The sequence below is a fragment of the Saccostrea echinata genome, unplaced genomic scaffold (genome assembly GCF_033153115.1).
Source record: "Saccostrea echinata isolate AGI-Se365-2 ecotype Australia unplaced genomic scaffold, CSIRO_AGI_Sech_v1 ptg000016l, whole genome shotgun sequence".
NCBI classification, from domain to species: Eukaryota; Metazoa; Mollusca; class Bivalvia; order Ostreida; family Ostreidae; genus Saccostrea; species Saccostrea echinata.
The window spans coordinates 27,811,481-27,831,674 of NW_026889765.1; the positions used below are offsets into that span (position 1 = coordinate 27,811,481).

At 32.7% G+C, this 20,194-nt stretch overlaps 1 long non-coding RNA gene across 1 annotated transcript; it reads right to left on the minus strand.

Annotated features, from left to right (window-relative positions):
- Positions 1-1,597: 1,597 nt before the first annotated feature.
- LOC133189080 (uncharacterized) lies at positions 1,598-13,539 on the minus strand. Its single transcript, XR_009721401.1, has 3 exons — positions 13,469-13,539; positions 11,346-11,469; positions 1,598-1,647 (listed from the first exon to the last, which is right to left on the minus strand). It is a non-coding gene; the product is annotated as an uncharacterized LOC133189080 (long non-coding RNA).
- Positions 13,540-20,194: the final 6,655 nt, after the last annotated feature.

Consider the following 20,194-nt stretch of genomic DNA (forward strand, 5'->3'; position numbering starts at 1 on the left):
CGGTTGTATCTTGTGGCAACGCACCAGGTGAACCGAAACCTTGTCCATATGTCTGTTTTTGTCCATAACCTTGTCGGTAAGCTTGAGGTTGTCCATAAGCCTGAGTTTGTCCACCTGATGCTTGTTGTCCGTAAGCCTGAGGCTGTTCATTTTGATGCAATCCTATATGTACTTGTTGTTGTTGTTGTCCGTAAACAACAGCTGGTGGCGGCACCTGGCGCCTTCGACGATCTGGTTAAAAAAAAGAAAGATCATCAGAGAGGGGCAATGCTAAGTAAAGGAGTATTGTTCTTAAATTGTGCATAACTTTCAAATATTGAAATACAAAATAAGGGTTCTTTAGGATATCTTCATTTCAGAAAGTTGACTTTACATTTCAGACATATCATGCCATTCATCTTTTTAAATTAGTTGTAAATTTTAAAGAACAATCTGAACATTGCAATATCTTCTTTCTTAATATGAACAACTGAATCTATTTCAAATATTGGTATGTTTAAGCCCGTTTGCCTTTGTTTTACTGCCTAAGTCTTGTCTTTTTTATAATGTTGCAGGCCTGTAGATTTCAGACGATCATATTTATAATATACGAGGGGTGATCAAAAAGTTCGCGAACTAATTGAATTACTTCCTTAAAAGATATAAAATGAGGTTTCAGTGCTCATTATTTTTTAAAGTAGTCCTCTCCGATTATAATGCACATCTGCCATTGTTCTGCTCATGTACGAATCACGTGATCTAGGCGGTCACGTGACATGCTCCGTGGCGTTCTGTTCACAGAAGCTAAACGATTGTTCCGAGTCTTATATTTCTTACCATGCAAGTTATTTTTTATAACAAGAACAGTACATCTGTCAGAAATGGCCAAATCTCGGCAATAGAATGGGTGGATAAGGACATCCCTTCCCAGAATTAGCATGGTGGTCATCAAAACCCGAGTCCTCTGTCTCGAGAACGTCGTTTATTCAATGTGGATAAAGTATGGACGAACTTGTTTTTAATCATATCTCATATGTTTAAAGGCTAAAGTAAACGATATTTTAGGGATTTAATAATTATATTATTGTTAAGATATTCAACTATTTCTCTAATCGTAACTTGGCGATCTTTCATAACAAATTACTCAGCTGAGGACTCATCTTTTCCCCGGCTTGCTTTCGCTGGGAAACAGAACAAACATCATTTTTAACCATCTCCCTGCCTCCACTAAAACAATCAATCCAATTAATGATTGAACCTCTGGTAAGTCTTTTGTCTTCATAAACCTTGTACAAATTATCATATTCTACTGCAAAGGAATTTCTAAGATATACGTTTAACTTCACAGCCGTTTGTTGCTCGAGTACGACTGAGTCAACCATTTTTTGTCACGTCACCTACATATTGACGTCATTTTCACTTTGTGACGTCACAAACACGGAGCAAAACATTATATAACACCTGCTATTTATAGAATATATGTATGACTTTATGTGTGCCAAATTTCATTCTGATCTGAATTGTGATTTTGTAAATATAGAGATAGTTCGCGAACTTTTTGATCACCCCTCGTATACACATTCAGAAATATACTTACTACAGCAAATAATGCAGATAACGCAGCTAACGATAAAGACCACACCCCCGACAATAGGACCAACAATTGTCCTGAAAATAATCATAATTTAAAATCACATCTTACCATACATATCTACGTCTATCTAATAAATATGTTTACATTATTTCCTTGACAATTTTTTTTCTTTATCTATTTCTTATTTTTTGGTATGTTTTCTCATTGCTTTTGTATTTTATTTTGCTTTGTTTTATCAAAGGAGGATGGGAGGTGAGGTGGGTGGTGGTGGTGTCAAAACACTAATTACAAACACCTTATTACCATTTGAATATGAATTTTCTGCAATGTCATTACTAAAACAATTAATAATATGAAAAAGGCCATTTTATAGGTGTACATATAAAACAATTTGTCATCATTGTAATGTCTGCAACATGCAAAGTATTTTACTTTTATTGCAAATCGTTATTCTGGGTGTCCTTTCAAGCATTGCAATTTTCTCCATGTTTTAGTTTCCTATATATAGGAACAAGGAGAAACTACCAGCTAGTTACATGTAGTTAGAGCCCTTTGCTTATAGTGGCTTATTTAAATTGTTTATTGTACGTTACGGTAGCTCAGTTGTTAGAGCGCTCGCTCAGGGATTGGAAAGTCGTGGGTTCAAGCCCCGGCCGTGACTTAGCTAAGTTAATAAAAATAAGAAGCAATTGCTCCATCGCCAAGCTCTCGGTGAGACCTTAAAAAGAGAGGACCCGTGTCACGGTATCGTTTGCGCGATAAAAACCCCTTACTGCCCAATGGCCCTGAGTGCCGAGTAAAGGTCAAAATTTGAAACCCTTTCACGGTGTATGGTAACGTCTCTATATGAGTGAAAAATTCTCGAAAGGGAGGTAAAACAATACACCATCAATCAATCAGTCATTCAATAGATTGTATGACTGATAAATAAAAAAAATGCATATAGATCGTCAGACAGAATAAATCTGGATATTAAACTGATTTTAAAGTCAGATGTTTCATTTATTATTCTTGTAAGTCTTATATCTTCATTGCATTTTTGAAATTAATTTGTTGTCAAATAAAGGTTCTTCGTGAATTCGTTAATTCATTGCTGTTTCATACGTGCATGAAACATAATCTGTTTTACTTTGTTTGTTCGCTTTTTTACTGAATTCTTGTAGAATTTAAAGCTGGAAGAAAAGAAGTTAATACTTATTTGTACAAATGCAGCTTTAATTTAATTTAGTACAAGGTAATATTCTAACAAACTCCATTACATTAGTTATGTTTAACAATTTGCAATGGAAGAGTTAGCCTTGTTTAAAACTTAGGAATCACGCGTGTTAAAAATGGATATGATAATCAAAGTAATCATTTTGTCATGAGGAAAACTTTGTTTTAGAACAGTATTTTATTTTTCTAAATGTAATTTTATCAGTAATAAAGTTATTTTTAGAAATTAGATAAATTTAATTAAATATCTGTTCTTTTTAGAAAACCTACATACTAGTAGCTTAACCGTATTTTATTGTATTTTTGGAATGTGACATTTGACATTTGGGATAAAATATTTACACTTTGTAATCTTTTGGAAAATAGTTTTCTTTTATGTTCATGTCATCTATAGTTCATGATAAGTCTATTTCTTTTCATTAAATCTTTTTGGTTATTTACTCAGGTGAAAAAGTAAGTATCCATGATAACATTTTATATGCTTAAAGCCCATAGCCTAGGGAGTAAGTCTTGCTAAAGACATTATGTGGTTAATCTGTTACTCAATGATTAGGTCAGTAATTATATATTATGAAGGGTACATGGCATGACAACATTTGTGCATCGAATTTTAAAACTTTAAGATAACAGACTGATTAGTATTATAAGACGCAAATTGATTTGTAAATTTAATATATCGGAGCTTTTGCAATTAGGGATACGCATTCCTATGTAGGTCACTTTTCAAAATGCAACAAAACCGCACGGGCGTTTTGACATTTATTAATCTTTGTTTTCTTCAAATTCAGCTTATTTTCTCTTATCAACTGCTAAACTGCTAGGCAGTAGGATAAGAATCGCCTTACGCTAAAGAAATCAAAAGGGAGATATCACTGTTAAAGACAAAAAAAAAATGATCTTTACCTCTCACACGCCAATGAGAGTTACATATTCAACAAAGATGGCTAGAAAGATGAATATTTTTAGACATTTCTTCTTATTCTCAGAACAACAACCTGGAAAAACTTGAAGAGGCAGTAGCAAGAGTGAACACGACTGTTAAAGAGAAGACCCAAAAAGTAGAACAATTAAATACTACTTTGAAAAATCAAACCAGTGAACGTATTGCCACTAAAGGACAATTACAGGAAAAAATAAATGTATTCGAGAACTTACAGAAAAACTCGGAAACGCTGAGTTAAATAACCAACCAACAAATGCAAATGGCAATCATGAGTAAAACAATATACAAGTGGTAACTGTTGAGGACCGGCCAACCCTGACCCCTGCACCTCCTCCGCAGCCCTGCTAGCCAACCCTCAAAGATCTAAAATGTGTTTCCCCGTTTCCCAGCTCAACTGCTTCCCAAATATGATTGAAAAGGATCAGAATGGCGGAGGGCGTTCATGGCTTACTTCCATTTCACTAGTATTCCATCTCTGAGAGCCATAAAGATGCTTCAATTTATTTTACTGGTATTGCCCTCCAGTGGTTTATTTTCATGGACCCAGCAAAGAAAGTATCTTTGATAACCTTTAAACTAACTTTCTTTAACCATTTTAAACCTTCTTCCCCTCTACAAACATTAATTTACTCCGATTTCTATAGCAACCAAGTGATGGAGTAGAGGAGTGAGTGAGGAAATTAACCACCTATTCAGTCATGGAGAAAGTAATGTAACAAATTTAGAAAAAGATGGCTTACTCTGAAGACTGTAAATTTTTTACGACAGAGACCCCAAACCTTGGAACAGTGGAGGGAACAAGCAATTCTAACTGAAGGCTAAATGTTACTGTCAATGAGGACACACCCTCAGCATCTGTTGATGAGTAACATGCAGCAATGGCCATTGCGTTACAGGAATTATAAAACAAGCATCAGGCTCAGTGGTGAATGCAGTTTCAGACCCCCTCATAATCAGAGGTCCAGAGATGACGGAATACCCAGACAAAATGAATCATGATTAAAATTCGGGGGCGAGTCCTGTTTTAATAGGTCTTCTTATTGTGGAGGTATATTTAAGTAAATTTGTCTTCCGAGATTTCTTTCAATGCAACAAAGTTTAATAATAACAACTCTCGCCAGGAATGTGCACCTGTCCCTAACCCTAACCCTGTCTCTGGGTGGGCATACTGGCAACACACTAACCATTAGCAACCAATAGGTGTGTCAAATTTTAACAAGTACAGGGTAAACTTGCTCAACCAAATCTGTTACCATTTCTCAGCAATCAGAGATGACAGTTGCTGTCATATTTCTAGATGTAGAAATTCGATCAAGTGCTTATTAGAACCACCATTATCTCTCTCAAGAAAAGTATAACATTACAGCTTCTAAGTGATAAATGAAAATGAACAGAAGAAAAACATGTTTGCAAGCTTTTAATATTGCATTCAATGATGTGCGAATAAGATCCAATCAGGTATTGGCTACTATAGAGGATTATTTCTCTTGATTCAGACAGTGCTTCACCTTCATACAGAATTGTTTTAACACAGTCAGATAGCTCGAAAGGCAATTCAAAACTTTACTAAGATCTGTCAGAGTCTGATTTAACTGCTGATCAAAGGTTGCAAATTAGATAAATTCCTGCATGCTAATCGAAATATATTCTCCACAGACTTGTCTGAACTAGGCAAAACCACATTGTATAGACAATATTAAAAATTTGCCTGGTTCAAAACCAGTTAGGAAACAGTTTTACAGAGCATCCATTCAGATGTCAAAAGAAATAAAAAAAAAGTACATAAAATGCTACAAAATTATATAATTGAATTTTCGAACCCTGAGTGGCATTTGCCTGTTATGGTAAGAAAGAATGGGCAGTTGAGACTTCCTTGCGATTACAGAGATCTTGAAAATTTCACAGTCCCAATGTCCTTTCCTCTTCCTCTGTTTGATGCAACTGGGGGGCACAAAAACCAAGTTTTTTATCATCTTAGATTTTTCAGTCTGTCTTCTGGCAAGTCCAAATGAGCCCATGCTTCAAACACAATGCAGCTTTTATTGCACAGGATAATGTGTATTAATGGAAAAGTATTCCATTCGGTTTGAAACATTCATCCATTTCCTTTCAAACACTCATGCCTGCTGTACTTAGAGAGATGAATTTCAAGTCAGTTTAAGTTTATATTGACAATATTTGGATTTTCTATCAAGACTTTGTCTCACATCTTCGTGGCCTATCTCAAGTTTTTAACAAAATGAGAGAAGCTAATTTGACTCTCCAAATGTCATTTTTCTGTAAAGCAATTAAAATTTTTTGTTCATGATTATTTCTCCCCATGGAGTAGAAGTTGATTCTGAGAACACAAAAGGTGGTTAGCCAATTTCCTGTTCCAAAGAAAAGAATGATTTTATTAACTTCACAACTGTTATTTATTTTTTCAAAGTGTAAAGACACTTACATGAAAAATGTTTTCAAAAATTTAAGATTAAAATGAAATTCAAAATAAACCATCTCAACAAAATTTCAAATTTCGAGTTGTGAAACTTCATACCATGTTTCGAATTTAACATGGTCCAAATTAATCTAGCATCTCTTAAGTAAGCAGACTGGACCAATCTGCCATTGACAATGAAAAATCTAACGCATCCGAGTACATTGTGTGCATTAAGGTTTTCAAAAGATTAAAATTTTCAAAATGCATTACCATTCGTTTATTGATTTCTTTATTCGTTTAAAATAACTAATCTGTGAAATAGTGTTTGTATCTTCTGACAAGAAAAACTTTCGCACTCTTTTCTTTAGCGTAGATTCATTTGAGACCTCGACCGCAGTTCGCTAATAGAGGGGTTTAGTAAATCCGTCTAAAATCAACACTGTACCGGATAAATATGCCACTTCGAAAAAGCTAAATCGGCCCCCGCAAAACTTTTTTTAAAAATGAAAATCCACATACATGTATACCATGAGGTAGACCATCACTCATGCACAAATTTTAAAAGTATATTTGTTACAGGTGAACATCAAGGATCAGGTGAGATAATCGCCTTTGAAAAGAAATTTCCACGACAAAATTAACTTATTTATAGGAAAATTAAAATTCCTGAGGGCTATTATCAAGATCCTACAGAATTTGATAATTTCCTGCTAAATGTGACCATTTACTACTTAAAATGGCTGATAATGTTTAGTCGCTGTGTATGATTAATTGATTATCATTCCAAGTAACACAGGATGCACATTATTTTACAACATGGAAACATGCCATTTATTTTAAATTATTTAATAAGCAAATGTTAATTAATCATTTTGAAATGTTTGTAAACCTTGTTCTACCTTAATCTTTATTTTAAATGTATTCCTTGACAGACAGAACGATTTTATGATTCAAACAGCTTCGATATGGATAACATAATTATTAAACCGTTGAATTAAAAAAATGAATGCTATGTTTTTTTTCAATTAAATTATTAAATGCTAATAAGCATTGATATATATATAACATATTTAAAACAAGTTACATTACAAGCAATAGATAATGTGACAATATTGGATTAAGACAATCTAATTAAAGCAATAAAAAAAACATGTATGCGAAGTTTAGTTTAACAAGATATAAATTTTACTTAAGTTTAAAACTTTTACAGACTCTTTTGAACAGAATTTTTAAAAAGTATATAGTTTATAAAAGAATTAAGATTTTTCAGAATTGAAGGTAGAAAGGTAGAAAAACGTTCAAGAATTAACGTGATTCAGAATATTGTATCTGCTAAGGGCAACATTTTCACCTTTAGGCCCAACAAATCATATGTTGCCCAAATCCCAGTCTATAACTGTTTTGTTATACATTCACACTAAAAACCTTTAAACAGATTTACTCATATAATTAAACAATTTCTTTATAAGTAATATTGTGGCTTTTTAAATAAAAATGACAACAACAAAGAATGAAAAAAATCATCATAAAATTATTATAAGACAGAAATTAATTATCACAAAACATTATTTCTTCCGTGACGCCATCTTTCAAATAGCATATGCGGTAACTCTTGAAACTTCGGCTATTTCCGTGGCTCCTATTTTGAACGACGACTAATTACCTATGTGATGTAGCACAACAATGAAATTGTTAGACCGATGAAAAAACGAACATATTTTGTTGGACTTGTTATTTGTAATAAATATATAGAAAGGTATTTATAAGAGTATTACAATGGAATAGTCGCCCGCGTGGCGCAGTGGTTAGAGCGTCTGCTCTAGAGTCGCGAAGTAAGGAGTTGATCCTTACGTCGCGGGTTCGAATCCCACTGTGGGACGTGGAGACCGGTCCTTCGGATGAGACCGTATAAACCGAGGTCCCGTGTCGCAGTAGGTGCTGGCACGAAAAAGATCCCTCACTGCTCAATGGCCTAAGTGCCGAGTATAGGACAAAATTTGCAGCTCTCCACCGGCAAGTGGTTGCGTCTCCATATGAGTGAAAAATTCTCGAGAGGGACCGTTAAACAACAATCAATCAATCAATCAATACAATGGAATATATTTTTCCATTAGTAGGTTCAACTTTGAACTCTTTGCTTAAAACTGTTTGATAACAAGGTTTACAAAATTTTTTGTTTACCAAATTTTCAAAAAGCTGCATCTTTGATCTAGAACATTCACATATCCTATGTAGGAGAAAATAATTTCTGTAGCGTATGTTCACAAACTTACAATTTGAAAAATCAAATTTTCTTAGTAAAGGTCTGAAAACAGAAGTAAAATTTTAAATCACACAATCAGTTTGACTTTTTTTTATACACTCCGAAAAATCTAACAGTGATTTGAAATTTCCATCATCGTCGAATAAATCTTTAACATGCAAAATCCCACTGGTTATTTAGTTGTTTTTTTTTTTTTTTTTTTTTTTTTTTTTAAATTATGTATTTCCTCTATAAACAAAATTACATTTGTTCCATATAAGCTGTTGAAAAACTTTATCGGAAAACATTACAAGGCTTACGTTTATGCTTGAAGGAGCATAACATTTGTCGATAAAAAAAAAATACGTAGTTTCTCCAATTTCTCCGTATTTCCAATCTTTCTGTCGGAGAAATGTAATACGTTAAGAGTATCAATATTTAACTTTTTACAATAGCCATCAAAAATGTTGTACAAAAAACCTTTGTTTCTTAACAACCTAGGTACCCAAGCCGCTTTTAAAGCTTTTAATTTACATTCAATATCAACAATTGAGAGGCCACCTTTTGAAATTTTACCTGTTAGCGTGTTACATTTAATTCTCTCATTTTTATCCCAAATAAAGTTAAAATTTAATCGTTGAATTTTTTTAATGTAAGCATTATCAAGAAGACTTAGTACTGAAGTTTAAGTTTAAGTTTAGATATAGCAAGTGTCTTTATTACACATGATTTGCAAAATAATATTATAGTCTTCTTCTTTTCCAGAGTTCAAAAATTTTCTCAATATCGTGATAAATTTTCATCCAATTTTTAGTGTAACATTCTCCCTTATCGTGTCCAGTGAAAATTCCCAAGCATCTTACTGCTTTAGTCGTGATTTTTATACCGTGGAGTTCATCGTACATGTTTTTAGTTCCAATAACAGAACGCATTCTGTTTTATATATGTTTATATTTGATCCTGCATGTTCAGAAAATTCTTGTAATTTATCCAGAGTGCGTTTCATTGATATTTCGTCTTTTGAAGCTACAGTTAAGTCGTCCGCATGTTGCGTAGTTCATCCTGCGTGTTCACAAAATTCTTGTAATTTATCCAGAGTGATATTTCGTCTTTTAAAGCTACAGTTAAGTCGTCCGCATGCTGTATGTTTTTAATTTCGCAATTATTGATTTTTATACCTTTTATATCTTTATCACATTTTATCTTCATAGCCAACATTTCTGCGACAAAGAGGTATAAGAGAGTGGAAATGGGACATCCTTGCCAAATGCCTCTTGCCATTTCGCAAGTTTTGGAGAGCCAGTCGTTTTTTTTCATCTTAAACATTGGGCTTGTATAGAAACTGTTTGTCCGCTTCATAAAACTATTGCCAATATTAAATTTTTGTAAGACTTGAAAAAGAAAGCTTCATTCAACTGAGTCAAATGCTTTTTCAAAGTCTAAGAAAAGTTAAATGCCATCAGAATTTTCTGTTTCACAGTATTCAAAAACGTTAAGTACTAATCTGGCATTTTCGCCGAAATATCTTCCCTTTGTGTATGCAGTTTGATTTTCGTTAATTAACTTAAACAATATATATTGTAACCTTTTTGCAAAGACAAAGGCAATAATTTTGTAATCCGTATTAAACTTAAATTTTAAATTTTTGTCGTATAAGCGTGTTGTTCAGCTTTAAAGTTTTTAATCTTTTGTAATTAAATTTATCAATATTTCCTTCTTCCATATCTTCTATTTCGCGTTCTATTGATCTTATCTTTTGTTCAACTGTTGGGTTTTTTTTTTGTTTTTTGTTTTTTTTTTTTTTGCAAAATAAATAGAAAAAGCTAATTTTTTTTTAAATCTTTCTTTTGATCAACTCCCATGTCATAATAGGACTTAAAGAGGAATCTATATTGTGAATAATATCTAAATAAATATTCTTTTTTTTTGTATTTTTCGTTATCGAGATAGGAAACATTAAGTTTCCAATATCCCGGACCTTTTTTCGTTTTATTAATATAAAAATTAAATTTTAAGTATCTATGGTCACTCATTCGACTTCCATTTGAATGGGCACTTGGAATTCTTCTAACTTTAATATCTGCTACGCTATAACGAAAGGATTAGTTTAATATATAAATTACTGCTATTTAAAAAGATGCATTAAATGTTAATTATCTTATTGAAGTCAGCGTTATGACCTTCGAAGGGAAGAGATATACATTTATTGCATGATAGTGAGGGAGACATGAAGATTTCTTCGCCCATGAAAAATCATATTCCCCTCGGGCGTTGCCCTCGAGGAATATGATTTTTCATTGGCGAAGAAATCTTCATGTCTCCCTCACTATCATGCAATAAATTGTTTATCACACCGAATCAAGCACAGTGCAGGAAATATAAAGAAGCTCCAATGAATAAAGTAAAATTTGATAAGAACAATATATGTAACAGCTATAAGTTACACCACTAGTCGCGCTTCATAAAAATACATTCCTTCGTGACAAATAAGTGTGATTTACACACTATATAACATTCAAACCAACCCATGAAAACACTTTTCTAAATATTCATATTTTCAAAATTTGAATCGACACTATCAATCAATGACATAAACATTCTAACTCAGTAGTAACCATCTCAGTCGCCGAATTGTGACAATCGTGAAACACGAAGGTTTGTTGCAGGGCAAACACGATGGTCACGTGACTGTCTCGGCCAATCAGATTCTATTTAACGAGTGATTATTTATATGAGGTATAATAAATTGCTTTGTTGACGATTGATATTCATTCCAAAGATTGTTCACTTCCTTTCAAAAATACTGAATTTTCCATATCAACGCGTAATCCGTCTTACTGAATAAGATCCATGCATGAATATTCTACTATCAAAAATTTCAAATATCCTTGCTTTATATTATAATAATTATACATATACGTTTGAAATAATGTGATAAATGCTTTAATCTTACTCAATACTGATACAGTTGATGGTCCCTGTACAGACACTACCCCACGGACAGCAATATATTGTACCAGTGCAGCAATGGTAACTTGAATATGGACATTGGCTATCAGAGTAACAAGTCTCGTAACCTAAATTACAATTAAACTTATCAATACTGATTATAATGAATCATTATAGTATGCTTTCTGAGGAATTCTGTTTTAACAAAATAGTTTTGCATGAATGTTTTGTATCATACATCCTCTGAGAATGAACATTTTATCTTATTAAAAAAAATAATTTCAAAACAAATTGGTAATGCTTCTGATTTCAAAATTTAATATTTCAAGGAAACATGGATTGAGTCAGACTTTTTTGTGATGACTTAAAAATCAAACAGGGTAGTAATACCTTCATGCTTTTGGAAATTATTATACTAAAATATGAAGATAACGAACAGTATTCAAGCTCAAATTCCGTTTAAACAATACAACTCCGGAGCAGAACAAACAAAGACCTACAAAAACATCAGAGGTGGGATCAGGTGCCATGGAGGAGTAAGCATTCCCTGCCGACCGGTCACACCTGCCGTGTGCTCCTTGTCATGATCGGGAAAGAAGGAAAAAGATAATTCAATGTGTAAATAATGGCCTAACAATTAATATGAAAACTTCAGTCAGCATTTGACTTAATGATAGGTTGTATTTGTTGACAAGGTCATTGTGTCGACCATAAAATTTGCAAAATGATGACTTCAAAGGAGACTGTTGATCTCGTTGTTTCATCAACTTGTTTGTCAATAGCGTGCCTCGTTCTAGAAATTGTTCGTACGTAGAGCATACTCTTGCGTATCAAAAAACTTAGAAAATATTGATTCACCTTCATTACGAAAGATTACCGTCTTTAAAACATTTGTTATTCCGAAGTTTACACATATCCTCAGCATGACCAGATCAACCAACTGAATTGTGGGCCCGTATAGTGAAGTGGATAGAGCGTTTGCTCTAGACTCGCAGAATAAGGAGTATTTCCTTACGTCGCGGGTTCGAATCCCACTTCGGGACGTGGAGAGCTGTCCTTCGGATGAGACCGTATAAACCGAGGTCCGTGTAGCAGTAAGTCCTGGCACGAAAAAGATCCCTCACTGTTCAAAGAACCTAAGTGCCGAGTACAGGTCTAAATTTGCAGCTCTCCACCGGCAAGTGGTGGCGTCTCAATATGGGTGAAACATTCTCGAAGGGACAGTTACACAAACAAAAAATAAACCAAATGAATTGCTGGATGAGCTCAATAAAACCTTTTTCCAATTTATTTCGAGATGTATAATTATGAAAGAAAAGTGCAACAAAATAAAAGGTACGCGAATAGGTAAAATTGAACAAGGTGGACTAAATATGAACCATACCATTTACCCGCCTTCGTATCCTTTATCATACTTAAATGGGTCAAAAGAATCCTAACAAACACTAATTGATCATGGCCGCAATTTTTGATAAAAATACCGGATACTTAAAACGATAGTGCCCAGAAAGCTCTAGCTTCATAATCAGAAGTCAAATTCAGTACACACACACACGTGTATATATATATATATATATATATATATATATATATATATATATAGATATATAGATATATAGATATATAGATATATATATATATATATAGATATATAGATATATATATAGATAGATATATATATATATATATATATATATATATATATATATATATATATATATATATATATATATATATATATATATATATATACTCTTTTATGATCCCCGATTATCACAAAAAAATGTTATATTTTTAACAATTTAAACTGACTATTAACAATATGAAACAGTTGAAAATATGTATTTCGTGATTTTGTGATTAATCATCTTCCTATACATATTAAAGCCGTCTAAGACCATTTTGATATTGCATTCCGTTGTCTTGGAATAACTAAGCAGCTCTTAATATAAATAGGTAATTAAAAACAATTTACCTATTAACAACTAAACTCGAAACGTTCAGTCACATTTAATAACATAAATTCGTTGACTACTGATTGATTAATTTCATACGAGAAACCTTTATCTATTAACTGGTGATAAATGAACGTCAACTATAAATTTTGGACTGTTTGAATTTCCTTACCGTCTGTAATGGAAAAAAGGCAGATAAAACCAAATAAAAGAAAAAGTAACACAACCCTGCAGGTATCCATTCTTAATTTCGGATGTCGATTGCTTGATTTCGCAATAACCTGTATGCATCACGGATCATTTGTGTGGAATTTGCAAGGTTCAATCATCTTTCCTGCATAGTCAGAAACATCTTTGGAATAATATAATAATTTTGAACACAGATATTTATCAAGTCTTTGCTCGCCAGACCTGAAGTTGATAAGATCAAAAAAAGGATATTATTTTTTAAAAATTAGTTTAGTTTCATGGTAAGATTTCATATGGCTCTTTTTGTTTTGTACATTAGTATAGAATACTCTGGGTTTTTTTTTTTTTATTTTATTTTATTTATTTTATCTATTTATTTATTTATATAAAGTGCAGATCCAGGAGATGGGGAGGTAAAATTAGGCAATTAAACCAGAACTACTTAGTTAAAAAATATCAAGAGAAAAACCGAAGAAATTGTACAGATAATAAACAGAAAATTCAATATTTGTAGGCAATATTTTGTAGTAGGATATGAAATTTATTTCACTTGTGGGATGATCTTTTGATATTTTCACTCGTGAAAATATAATCAAAATTCCTGTCTCACTCGTGAAGTGAATTCCATATCCTATTGATCTTCTATATATTTTATACAGTGCATTATTATTTTGACACACAAATTGGAAACAGAGCGTAACGGTAAAAAACTGAATTGCGTAAGTGCATTACATTTGGCAACCGACTTGCACACATCAATATTTTTTATCGTTATACAACCTTTTTTTATTAATGTTTTTTGTAATTGTTCTATAACCGAATCTATTTGTAGATAAAAATAAAAAGACATGTGTGTCTGCTTGGTTTTAGGAGAATAGTCAAATTATTTTAAGATTTTATTACTCAAGGGTGAGATACTGCTTTTAGCAATTTTAGATAATAAAAAAAATTGGAGTTTTGTTGTTTTGTATCCAAAATGTTTAAAAGTAAAGGCCAACGATTCAAATATAAATAAATAAAACGACGAATAAAAAACGCGTGATAAAACTCAGGATTGTCTTTAACTGTTACGATAAACATGGATCTTTAAGATTAAATTAAAATGACGACATCAAATCGCCCAAGACCATACCATGGAAAATTGTAATATGGATCCAATGCTTTAGTTTAATATTAAAAAAGCTTTTTCGTCAGTACGATAATTTAGAGTACGATTTTCCTATTGTATGAGATATGCAGGGTGGGGCTGAAAGCAAGATCGATAGCTCGAGCCGCTCCCCGCCCTGTATCTTATGCAATAGGAAAGGAGTATTTAAGAAATGAATTTAATTTGTGAAGATTCATGAGGACATGAAGCGCTTCATGAAATATGCCGGCGTGAAGCGTCGCAGTTCATGTCCTCATGAATCTTCAAAAATTAAATTCATTTCTTATATTTACATTATTTTTCTGATTAGGTGCCACAATTCAACTGTCATTTTTAAAGCAAAACAGTTTGCACTTTAGTTTTGACGTCAAGTACGGTATTATGACGTAACAATGGAGATATTCATGCTCGTCCATTGTAGTTCATGAGAAAATGAACAATACTCTAATTTGCAAAGAATCTAAAGGAAACATATTTGGAAATGTAAATATTTATAAATGACTGTAACACGATCTGTCTGATGACCTCACATACTTACTTCTTCTTACTTCTAGTACTTACCAATTCTCAAACAATCAAATTATTCTGCGGCAAGTTGAAGTGTTGATAAAATTTTAAAATTATAATCTTTTCAAGAGCAACAGGGCCATGATTAGTCATATAAAGGCATTATATATATATATATATATATATATATATATATATATATATATATATATATATATATATATATATATATATATATGGTTGTGCCATTTAGGAGACCGCTCATAGTTATATATTGGCATTAAGTACCCCCAAAGAATAAGCAGACCAAAACCGGTCGCCTTAACATTTTGACCCTCTCTGAACAGAAAATTAATGGCTTTTTGATAATAAAATGACAATAGTTAATTTTAGTTTAGTATATTTCTGTCCCTTAAATACCAAAAATATGCCAAAAAATTCTGATTTTAGAAATTTTTAAATTTAAATTTCAAGCAACGTATGTATTGGTATATTTATATATCGCCATTATGTAGACCGGCTAAAACTTGCAAAATTAAATAAGATCTGCTATATATGTCTTATTTCTCCTAGTATTTAGTTTTAGCTATTGTTCTCCCACTAATTTTGGGTATGTACAATTTGCTAACTAGAATAAAACTTTTTACGAGAAAATGAGCTTTAGAGTTTCGTGTTCATCAACTTCGAGGTTTTCGTGCGCAATGCCTTCCGAAAATTTTCGGAAGTCCTCGGTATCCTTAACGAACTTCGGAGAAATAGGAGTCAGACAAAATTTTGGTAAGTAATAACAAATTACGATTTTTTAAATACTTATATTCATGATACATTGACTATATATTATGCACCCAATATCTTGCGTTTAACATCTGGTATTTACGTATACTTACGTATACTTATTAGCATGGAGGAAATTCGAATTGTAGTTTAACAGCGTGGTTTCAATTAACAATTGATTACTTGAACAAAATAATTGTAATTTGTTCTTATTCATAAATACATGAATAGCATAATATTAGGCTGGTGGTATCGTTCTTGAAAAAGGGGGAGGGGGCAGAGATAAATTAAATATTCGATAATTTACCTGAAATACTAACTCTAAATCTAATTCCCTATTATACGTGGGGTAGGGTTGGGTTGGAAATGGGAGTAAGGTGTTGCTAGGTTCCAACTTTTTTCACAGCCTAAACCAACCAGCCTTTCCTGAACAATTTTAATAGTAAAAGATTAATTGGGGGAGGGGAGGAGCCCCCCCCCTCCAACCAGGATACCACATCTCTGATTCGATTAGCATTCCTGAAAATGAATGTTTATTTTTAAATGTGCAATTGTTTATTAAGAGATCTGGTCGTTTTTGAATTAATATATTTAGATTCATTTATACATACTATACATCAAATCAATTTTGAAAATGCATAACCAATGTAAGCTGATAATCATTTTGACCTTTGGTTCCAGTGTAGTTTAATTTTTGAACATTATTTTGTGTAATTAATTGTTATAAAGGAGAGGACGTTCTGAGTTTTAAGAACTTGTGCCCGATCCTTTTGTTGTAATATCTAAACAATAAAATATGTTCAAATCAAATCACATCTCTAATGTCTATGGCAGCGGATACATGCATGCATATATATGTACATACAAATTTATGTATCTGACAGCATCCCTCTTAGATTTCTTGTACATAAAGCATAAAGTTGATTTGGACAAGTCCAATATAGCAACAATTTTGAAATATCTTTAAAAATAAAGAGGAATTAGGGGCTACAAACTGCTAAAAAAAAATTCAAAGGGACCAGATTAATATTTTTAATCAGGTTAAAAGTGGGGTTTGGATGCAGGGTGGGTGGAAATATTCAGTGGTGTATATTCCATATAAGCAAAAAGGCTGTAGGCTACACATCATTTTCTTATGGATAGAAATTTGGTTGAAAAGGGGGCAGAAAAGTTGATGATAAATCTTATCTATTAATTTAATTTTGTTGCAAATGCCAAAAAAAAGCATTTTTGACAATGCACATTTTTGTACCCATACTTACAGTTTAACTTTCTGTTTGATGACAAAATTATTCCTATAACCATAAAAATTAAGCCAAAATTCAAGTGTTATATTAGGTCTGCATCAGCCTCCCGCTCCTTGCTTACCCATTATTTGCGCCTCAAGTTAAATCTATGACATCACACTGGCCGACACATTACATGTAGTAGAAAGTAATAATATTATTATATGCCACTGATATTCTAAACATTCTATTACCTTTTGGCATGAATGGAGGATTAATTAACAGGTTATATCAGAGATGAGCATATCAGTTAATAGTTATATGTATTACACTTTCCATGATTGAATAACAATTGAAAGATATACTGTATAATTCTCGCAATAGTTTTTCTATAATACTACGTAGACTCAGTTAACATGTTAAAGAGTTTCGATCTACATATGTACATGTACAGCACTGCTGATTTAATTTCCCAGATTTTATTAGAGATCTACAAGTACCTTTACAGTCACTTAGTATCTCAAATTTAATTGGGCAAATAAGAAGACTCAAAAATGTATTACATGTTCAACATGTTCAAGGCAAATGATTTCCTTTAGTATGAATTAATTCTAATTTTATGGGAGAATATATTTATAATTATGAAAGTACTAGTAAATCAGTCTACACATAAGTAAAAATTACCTTAACTAGTTGAATTACTTTTCAGAATTTATTGCATTAATGTCTTTATTACCTAACAAACATGTTAAACTTTATTTCATGGCCGTAGGAACCGGGGGGTAGGGGGGGGGGTGGCCCCCAATAATTTTGCCGATATATAGAATACTATAGAACACATTGCTACCATATGCTTGTGTCCCCTCAATAAAAACGCCTGATGACCTTTTTTTTATAGCTCTTCAAGGAATTTTTGGTTGTTAGTGCCCCCCCCCCCAAGAAAATGTATGACTGTGCCCCTCCCCCCAAACTGAAATTGCTTCCTACGGACCTGTGTTTATTGATTTTTTAAATGTTTCATTTATTTATAAAACCATTAAGTGTTTCATTTTGAAAAGAAATAAAAGAAGATAATCATAATTTCAAAAAGAAGTTGAATTTCAATAATAAAAGAGACCCGAAGAAAAATTGCTTGTTGTCAAGCTTGAACAAGTCCTGATTCATATGAAACAGATCCAGGCTTCAGGGCCATAAAACTTAGACGAGCTCACTTTTGATCTCAGTCTCACTTTTACCAAAGGAATTAATAGTGGAAAAGTGAGACAATTGTTTAACTTATGCAGTTGCCACGGAGAAATTAACTTGCTTATAATTTCAATTTAGTTATAAAACCATATAACAATCATTTTTTTATTTTAATAAAATTGTTATGCAGAGTCTACATGTACATGTATTACTTGACAATGTATTTCTACATTAGAAAGTTATGGTCGGGTTCAGTTTAATTTTGATCGGGTTAGTTAATACGTTGTTGATTATGATCAGCATGGTATGTTTTTACAGTTTCCATTCACAGGTACTTGGGTCTTGGTTTATAAATATGTATGTACCTTATTGATATGTAAAAAAAGTAAAGGTATGCAGGCTCCGTAATGGCGTCTGCTCAACTCGCTTGTTTACATGGCTTGTTCTTTGAAAATAACGCTGCACCTACCGATTTTTATGCACCGGACGTCTCGGAACACTGATTACTTATTGTAAAAACCCTCACATCTTGCAAATAATTCCTAAAACATGAGTTTTAAACACATTTTCAAACTTTTCGTTAACGTGCCCGGAACTAAGTGCAAATACTAAAAACCGATTCAAAACGACAAATTCCGGCCATTCAGACACTTCAAAATTCTAGAGGCGTTCCGAGAAAACTAAAAATAGTTCTGGGATAATTGAAGTTATATTTAAATTTCCCGGAACGCCTCTGGACTTTTGAAGTGTCTGAATGGCCGGAATTTGTCGTTTTGAATCGGTTTTTAGTATTTGCACTTAGTTCCGGGCACGTTAACGAAAAGTTTGAAAATGTGTTTAAAACTCATGTTTTAGGAATTATTTGCAAGATGTGAGGGTTTTTACAATAAGTAATCAGTGTTCCGAGACGTCCGGTGCATAAAAATCGGTAGGTGCAGCGTTATTTTCAAAGAACAAGCCATGTAAACAAGCGAGTTGAGCAGACGCCATTACGGAGCCTGCATACCTTTACTTTTTTTACATATCAATAAGGTACATACATATTTATAAACCAAGACCCAAGTACCTGTGTTTCCATTTCTAAACTTTCCTACATATTGTACAATGGCTATTTATATGCCATATATTTCCCCATTAATTTTTTATTTGAAATTACATGTTTTAAATTCTGACCAGATTTCTGAGAAAATTTTTAACTGCCTAGGGTGAGATTTATAACAGAGACATGTGTATAAAACCAATTAAGATCTCTGAAATGAATTAGATTTTGTTGACTTGTTTGCATTTATGCATTTATTTTATTATAGTGTGTTCGGTACCACATAACATGCGAGAATACCTTCTCCAGTATGTTGGAGAGAAGATCAGCAAGAAAAAAGCGTGTGAGAACATGAGAAGCTGACAGAAAAAGATTTTTTCATTATCGAAAGGGACATGTACAACATCCATAATGGTAAGAAAAGAGAATTATTTATAGTCATATTTATTTGCTTCTATAATGTTCCTTTCGATAACTTTTCACTCATATTGAAAAGCCAGCACTTCATACATGCCAACTTTCCCGATTTAGGCGGGATCCTCCCGATTTTACCCTTTGATCCCGCTCTCCCGATCTGGAAAGCAAAATTGCCCTAAAATCCCGATTTGACAAAAATCAGCCTAAAATTTCCGATTTTCAGAGTTCCCCTACCGCAAAATTTTGTCAATCGGGATTAGAATATCAGACTTGTTTATTCAATGCACACAGATTAGTCTCTTTGTTTATTTAACTCATGCAGAGGTGTTAATTAGCCACAGGAAATCACTTCTCGCTTGAACGCACACAGCTGTCCAGGTACAGGTAACATAGCCTGGAGCGGGTAGGGGATTA